The sequence below is a fragment of the Myotis lucifugus genome, unplaced genomic scaffold, assembly GCF_000147115.1.
Source record: "Myotis lucifugus unplaced genomic scaffold, Myoluc2.0 scaffold_6135, whole genome shotgun sequence".
Taxonomy (NCBI): Eukaryota; Metazoa; Chordata; class Mammalia; order Chiroptera; family Vespertilionidae; genus Myotis; species Myotis lucifugus.
In genome coordinates this window covers 447-8,939 of record NW_005877183.1, presented here as the reverse complement: position 1 = coordinate 8,939, position 8,493 = coordinate 447, and the positions used below count along the sequence as shown (strand labels likewise).

General features: G+C 43.7%; 1 long non-coding RNA gene across 1 annotated transcript; it reads left to right on the top strand.

Annotated features, from left to right (window-relative positions):
- Positions 1-987: 987 nt before the first annotated feature.
- LOC102431898 lies at positions 988-7,781 on the top strand. Its single transcript, XR_002827833.1, has 4 exons — positions 988-1,160; positions 3,979-4,097; positions 6,079-6,152; positions 7,683-7,781. It is a non-coding gene; the product is annotated as an uncharacterized LOC102431898 (long non-coding RNA).
- Positions 7,782-8,493: the final 712 nt, after the last annotated feature.

Sequence of the window (8,493 nt, the reverse complement as noted above, 5' to 3'; positions counted from 1 at the left end):
TGGCCAGGCAAACAAATGCTATTTTCGCTTTTCACCTTTTCCCAGGAAGGAGCAAAAATTCTCTTCAGATTTCTTTTGGTTAGCAAAAACAAGTACTAATGTAGGCCTTTGGTAGAAGTAAAGTTGCATAAAGCCGACTTCTGAAATTCGGGGTTATGCCTGTACTCAGGTGCTATGCAAGCATGAGGGTGGTTAGTATTTCAGGGGACCACTGAAACTCCATTCACAACTGAAGGCAGAAATGTGTTGACCTCCATTGAAATCGATGATGGGCAAAATGTGAAACTATTTTCATTTGGGTGAAATGCATATAAAAGCATGTATTCTAGTCAGGTATCTGTCTCACGGGGCACTTGTCCAGGCCAAGCTTTGGCTTTGCTTCTCTCACCCTTGCTTCCTGTTCTCTGCTTCTGCTTTCCCCACACTGGCCTGTGTCCCTGCTGGTCTAGACCACTCATTTCCATTCTAAATGTCATCTCTAAAAAAATGTTTTTATTAATTTGAGAGAGAGGGGGGAAAGGAGAGGGGGAGAGAGAAAGAGAAACATCGATATGAGAGAGAAACATCCATCACTTGTTTCCCACATACACCCTGACTGGAGATTGAACCCTCAACCTGGGCATGTGCCTTAACTGGGAATTGAACCAGCAACCTTTCCGTGCACGGGATGACACTCAACCAACTGAGCCACACCGGCCAGGGCCTAAATGTCATCTTCTTCATTTTCTACCACAGATTTTTTTTTCATGGCCTTGTTTGGATATTCCCACAGTTGCTACCTCTTAAACATCGTTCTCTACAGTTCATCTCCTCCTTTATTACACGTGGAGTGGGTAGAGCTCCTTTCCAGCTTCATTTTGCATCTTCCCCTTTCGCTTGCCCTCTAAGCCTTAGCTGTGTTGTCCCTGAGAACTGTCGCTAACGTATTGATTCAGGCCAGATTGTGCTGACTGCAGCCCACACTGACTTTTTGTTCTTCCTCCCTAACAGGTCAGTGCATATAACTTTCAGTGACTATAAGAGTGTACAGGGACTGCCTGCCTTTCGGTTTACGGTGCCTTATGAAGCATTAGCCAACACCTCCGACAATGCCGGCTTCTGTATACCCGCAGGAAACTGCCTGGGCTCAGGAGTTCTGAATGTCAGCATCTGCAAGAACGGTAAGAGGTGACATGATTCCGAGTGTCTGGGATGGAGAATTGGTGTTCTTCAACCAAGAGCGTTGTCAGCCCCACAGTAAGGACGATTCTGACCTGGCGAGAACAGCGTTTCATAGCCTGGCTATAGAATGGAAAAAAGATAAAATGATTAGCTTTCCTGCAATGGTTTTTATTGGTAGCAGTTTAGAAGTCTTAATAATAGCTCATGTCTACTAGCACTGACTAGGCCAGTGGTCAGCTGTTTTATGTACTTTATGTACTTACATGTAGTTAATACATGAGAAGCATGACCTGATATCACATTCAAAACAGTGCCAAAGCACATGGGCCATGAAGTTTCAATCGCACTGTACATGCACGCCCACATGTGGTATTTTGTGGAAGAGCCACACTCAAGGGGCCAAAGAGCCGCATGTGGCTCGCGAGCCGCAGTTTGCCGACCACTGGACTAGGCCCAGTCACTAGCACTGACTAGTCCCAGTCACTGTTTTATGTACTTTATGTACTTACATGTAGTTAATACATGAGAAGCATGACCTGATATCACATTCAAAACAGTGCCAAAGGAGGGAGTGGAGAGCTCAGTAATGAGAAAGTACCGATGTTGGTAGAGTCTCAACGACTTCAAAGCAAATTTCTCCGTTTTCCTCAGTGTCTGAGCTACTCCGCTCCTTTCCATGAACGAGGCAGAATTATCAGTGGTGCAACAGACACACTAATTGTCTTCATCTTGAGGACTACCTTTAACGATCATATGCTGCATAATTAGTTACAATACCTCTGCTAGAGAGAGAGCCAATGGCCTCTTTTTATAACTGTGGAAACCAGGGATCAGAGAGGGAACTTGATTTTTATCAAATCCTGTCTCCCAGCCAGTCCTTGTTGGAACGAGGGTCTGATATTCAGACTGTGATTCTTCTTAGGCCACAGTTCCTCTTCACAGTTCCTCTTGAGAAATGTGGTAACCCCTTTCTCCTGAATAAAGTTGTCCTTTTCTCCTGGATAAAGGAACATGCTAACTTTTGTCCTCCTGTCCAGTTAGTTTGAAAATCTCCTTTTGGGATAAGCCTGAGGTCAGCAGTGTCCTCCCTATCCTTGTCTGAGGGGGCAGCGCCTCCCAACCCTGGCCTTGCACCAGGGTTATCTGGAGAACCATTAAACATATCTGCCCAGGGCCCCAGAATCTGTATTTTAACATGAGCTGCTGGTGATCCTCGTGAAGGTGATGCCTGCGTGTTTGGGAAGCACAGTGCCAGGGATCACGGCTCCCCTCATCTGGAGATAAGACTAAAGATGAATGGGAACGAGTTTCTGCTCTGACCTGTCCTACTGTCTCACTGGCTGAATAGTGCCCCGTCCACTCAGCCCATGTGCCTCTGGCTCCAGGCATAAGTGTGGATGTATTTTTGTTTTGTTAATGTTCTGCTACCTCAAGAAGTTGATAGCTGAATAAACAGGAATATTCTGCTTTGCAACAGTCAATTTTTTCCCTCTTGCCTCTTGCGTATTAATTAGCAAATGTGGACGGAATGTTACCTCTCCAGGATTGCCCTCAAGTGTTTTGAATCCTGGAGTAACAATTTGGATGGTGGGATAAGTGAGTGTTCTGGAGTTGGGGAGATGTGGGGTTGCATCCTATCCTGCTTTCTGGCACATTGGCCCAGTTGGTTGAGCAGGGTTCTAGACACTAGTTTTCTCATTCATATCAAAGGGGATGATTATAACTTCCTTAAGCTTGTGTGACGGTTAGAGATAATAGAGGTAAAACACACAGGACAGTGTCCGGCCCTTAGTAAACCCTCAATAGAGTTTTAAAAATATAGTTTAAAGGTGACTGTAGGCCACAAAGAAGGAAATGATGGCTTTGTGAAACCAGTAGTAAAGAGCAAAACCCTTGTGTGTGTGTGACAGATGATGTGTATGTTGAGCTGTGGGACTGGTGGATGTGTAAACAGAATGAAATTACTAGCCAATAAGCTAATTTCTTCAAAAATATATTTACTAAAAGTAATTATAGGGTCCCTCTCTCCTCCTCAATAGGAAAATCTAGAATAGGTTTTCTTTAATAATTGTTTCCCTACTTCTTTTTTAAAGTGAATAGGAAAGGCAAAACACACACGCGCGCGCGCACACACACACACACACACACACACACACACAAAAGAACCACAATCAGAGTCTTCATGTGGGCAGACCTTGATCTAGTCTGAGGCTGGGCAGATGTCAGAACCAAGCACAGTCTTAAAACATTCTGCACCAACATATGCTGGAGAACAAAGCCTATCTTAGATAAAGTAAAAACAGAAAAGCAAGCAAAAAAAAAGTCATTTACTGGTAGAGAATTGTAGTTGAAACGGGGTTTGAAGTGCTTTGAGCTAAAATAAAGCATCCATGATTCAATTAGAATTCTACCTCTGTCACCTGATAGCTGGATGTCCCTGGCTAAATTTTGTCTCTTCTCTGAACCACACTGTCCTCAAATGCAAAATGAATATTTCTAACGTCATAGGGATGCTGGGAACATTAATTAAAATAATGTGTATAAAGCATTTACTTTTATAGGTTGAATGTTTGTTAAAGAATAATTTAGCTGGGACTTCAGTACATATTGTGGAATAAAATATCGAAATGTCAGAAAATGGAGTATAGTCCCTGCATGAGGAGGTGTAGAATGGAATTTTAGCCTGCCCCCTCCAACCCAGGTTTACTTATGTGTAGCCTTTTCCCCCTTAGGAACCAGGTTTGTGGTCAGAAACTTTATATTTATCGTAGCCTTTCCAGAACCACATCATTTGTTTCTGTTTTCCTTAAAACGCAGGTGCACCTATTATTTTATCCTTCCCACACTTCTACCAAGCAGATCAGAGTTTTGTGTCTGCCATAGATGGCATGCATCCAAATAAGGACCATCATGAGACGTTTGTGGACATTAATCCTGTGAGTAAACACCTCTTTCTGGTAAAAGGCCATATGTTTCATTTTGTCTATTCAGTGGTCATGGTTTTGTCCTTAGCTCTCTTAAGTCTACTGTCTCCCTTTCATATACAAGCAAATGGAGAAAACGCAGCTCAGTGCAATGTAATGTATAGCCTCCTATTCTTCCATTTGGAAGGCTGAACTCTGTGGTCCTAATGTACAGAAACACCAGCAAACCTGCTTTAACAAAACAGCAACAGGGAACATTCCATCACTGAAAACGAGGGAGATTGGACCCAGGTAACCTGGTCAATCTTCTGTCACCAGCCTTGGACCTCAACATACATACATTTCTCCCACGGGGGCACAGATCAGCAAGATTGAAGACGTTCCTGTTTACTGCCAAAAATGTTTTGGTTAAAATTTAAATACAGGGTGTCCCCCCAAAATGTATACAGGTAATGATTAATTCCAGTGGATTAAATCTGAAAAAGCAGCATTGATTGAGCTATCAGCTGTTAGAATGTGTGTACCTTTTTGGGGGACACCTTGTGTATATATTAGCTTCAGTCACTTTTGGCAAACCTCTTCCTTTGAGAGTTTATTATATACTATTCATTTAAAAGGCATCAAGTATGCATACACTTTAATCCTATATTCATAGAAGAGAAGAAAAGCATAAAAGGATATGAGTATCATTTCACAGTGTGACAGTGTCACCAAAAACGCAGTTTGGTCTGCCTGCTGTAATGAAAGCCACACTTGTGAGACAGGTGCTGATTCGAAAGGAAAGAGATTTATTCAAGTGCCATGACCTGGGAGAATGGTGGACTCCTGTCTCAAAGACCATCTCTCCTTCCAGCTCAAGCCTGTGGTTCTTCTAGGGAAGGGGAGGGGAGGGCTTTTTTTCTACCCAATTGTCTTTCTAGCTTTTGGCGAGATGGGCCCTGTTCATGCATCTTTCTAGCTTGTGGCATTCTCAGTGTAGGAACCTCCCCCCTGTGTCGTCTGGGGGAGACTCCCTGGAGCTCCCTGACTGTCTACAGCAGGAATGGGGGATGTCCATCCCATGGGCCGTATAAGACCCACAAAATCACTTGGTCTGGCCCTGCCAAGGCATTAGGGGTGAGTTAATTAAATGTTTGACCAAATATAGCAGGCTAATTTTTAAGTTGATAATTTTATGTGATGTTATAAATATCCAAGTGGCCCTTAGCAGAAAAAAGGTTCCCCACCCTTGGTATACAGTAACAACAGCCTCTCACTGTAGGGACTGAATTAAAGGCCAGATGTCTCCATTCTTGGGCTTTTGAACACATGGCACAATAAGAGAAAAGCAAAACATTCTCTTAGCACAGCAATTCGGGGGGACTTCACTCTTTGCTACACTCAGTTCATTTGTATCTGAGAAGTCAGTGTTCTTATTTTTGTGAGTAAGATCAGGTGTGGTTTTCTCCCTTTTCTCTCTTAGCCACCAGTAGGTTCCTTTTCATCAGCCAAACTGTTAGCAGGTGCTTGTTATGAAGGCCGAGGCACAGTCCCATAACCTTAGATGACAGCAGCGGCTGCTCTTCCTGGGTGGGCCCGGCCACACCTGGGCACTGTTCTCTGGCAGCGACAACCATCCTTCAGACAGGGTGTCTGCCAGGTCTCCCTTCTGCCAGGGTCCTCTAGGGCTTTGCTGTTTAAAGAGGCAGCATCCTGGGAGCTTGTTAGAAAGGCCCAATCTTAGGCCCCACCCCAGACCTACCGAGTCAGAACCTTCATTTTAACAAGAACTCAGGCGCATACTGAAGTTGAGAAACACTGGGCTACCAGGCACCTAAAAATAATCCACATCTACCATTTTGTTCTGGGGCCAGGGTTCCCTGTGTCCCACTGTGCCTGTCAAACACGGCAGTGGACACCCCGTTTATCAGAGCCACACAGAAATGGTGCGCTATTGAAAACAATTGTGTTTGTGATTTTAATCATGTTTTCTTTCTACTTCTGTGGTTTGCAGTTGACTGGATTTATCCTAAGAGCAGCCAAGAGGTTCCAAATCAACGTTTATGTCAAAAAAATAGATGGCTTTAGGTAAATTTTGCTTTTTTATACAGAAGCAAAGGGTCGTTTTCCTGCAGTGACTTTCTGGTGGGGTTGATGCTGGGAGGGAGACAGCCCCCTTCTAAGTCCACTCACCCTTACCCCTCAGGGATGAGGGATGGCCAGTCTTGGTTTTGTAATTTACTTATTTTATTTAACCTAATGCATATACAGTGCTTTCCATGAATCAAGCATTGTTCTAAGTACTTTGCATATATGAACTCATTTATTTCTCACAATAACCTTGTACAGTGGGGCCTTGACTTACGAGTGTCCCGACTAACGAGTTTTTTGAGATACCAGCTGTGTCTCGGCTGATTTTTTGCATTGAGTTGATAGAGTAATTTGAGTTAACGAGCTCCTTAACGAGCTCGGTCTCAGAACGAATTAAACTCATAAGTCAGGGCCCCACTGTATTATCCCCATTTCACAGATGAGGAAAACAAGGCACAGAGAAGTTAAGTAACTTGCTAGAACTCACACAGCTAGTAAGGCTACAGAATTAGCTCCTGCCACTCCACTCAGCATTCCCCTTGCTTTGACTCTGGTTGCCTCCTTCCTTCCTTCCCCACCGCTCCCACCCAGGGCCAGCCACAAGCTCCACTCGGATAGTTAAAACGGCCTCTTGCGTCCAGCCTTTCCTCCCAGCTAAAAACCACTACTTAATTAGGATCCCTAAGTACAGTTTCCTGCTCCAACTTTTCGATGGGAATTTTTTTGATATGAGAAAATGCTTATGATTTACTGTTGAATGGAAGAAAGAGGATACAAAACTATGCATAATATCATATATTTATCCTATTCTTTCTGTCGATAAAACTTGGTTGGTTCCCCCATCAAATTTACTAGATTTAAGCCCACAATCACGGATATTTCTAGGAAGCAAATGTGGGTTGCATGAATGCATTTGTCACTCGTGTGTATTTCTGAGGCAGTATAGTTTAGTAGCTAAGGTCTGGTGCTTTAGATTCAAAGTAGAATTACCATCCTGGCTCTACCATTTGCTCTGGTGGTCCTGGACAAATTACTCTGAGCCATAATGTACTCTCTTAAACCTGGGACATGGGCTACTGTGAGAAGTAAATGACATAATGTCCCCGAAAACACTGGTGCAGAGCTGGTGAATGCGCAGTAAGTGATTTTCCTGGGCTCTTGTGAAGATGATACCTGGCAGCCTAGTCACAAAACATTCTGAGGACTGGCAGCATTCTTCTGCCAGCCGTAGCCGCCCCTCTGACTCTTGGGAGAATTGTAATCATTTTGAGGCATTTGCTTTCAGCATCTTGTGTTTTGATAAAAACAGTGTACATGAATGTGCAACACTTGGAATTGCTAGACTGATAGATTGGAATCTAACTTCTGAACAATATGTGTTCTCAAAGATAACTAACAAGTCTCTTTAAATTCTGAGTAATTTAATGAAATAAGTGTGCTGGCATCTTCCTATAAGCGTGTCTCTCCAGACCAGTGTGCCCTCACGATCAGGATGTCTATAAAAGATCTCATCTTTTGTCCCTGCAGTGAAACGGGAGACATCCGAACCATGGTTTTCCCAGTGATGTATGTCAATGAGGTGAGTCCTGGGAGGGGGCCACGGGCTGGCTTTACCTGTGGAAGCTGGGAAACATTCCATGTCGAAGTCTACTGTTGTAGCTGTGTGTCATGCTCGATGTGAGGGGCGGAGGGGAAAGGTGATTTTTTAAAAATATATTTTATTGATTTTTTTTTACAGAGAGGAAGGGAGAGAGATAGAGAGTTAGAAACATCGATGAGCTGCCTCCTGCACATCACCTACTGGAGATGTGCCCGCAACACAGGTACATGCCCTTGACCGGAATCGAACTTGGGACCTTTGAGTCCGCAGGCCGACGCTCTATCCACTGAGCCAAACCGGTTTCAGTGGGGGAAAGGTGATTTTTAAAAACCTGTTTGTCCTCTGAATATTTCTTTCTGTGTTCACACGAATGCACTTGATGTCTGAGATTTGAAAATTAACAGAAAGAAATTTCCCTTCTTGAGCACGTTGTTTGGGTAAAACTTCCTCCTGGGAAGCTGGCTGTGCAAGAAACAAAATGCAAAGGTCCATGAAGCAGTGTCAGCCACTGTTGAAACAATAAAGTCAACACGCAGAGAGATGTTCCATTGAACCCTTCTGTGTGTCTCCTCCTTTGAAACCCTGCCAGTTTGTAAAATGTCGTCCGTTTACTGTTCATTAGCTGAGGGGGAGGAAAGAGGGAACAATTAAAATGATTGGCAACATCAATAAAAATTGTGTGTGAGGTGGTTAAAGAAATGGTTAAACTGCTCTGGTGGTGTCTCCAGTGGTTAGCGT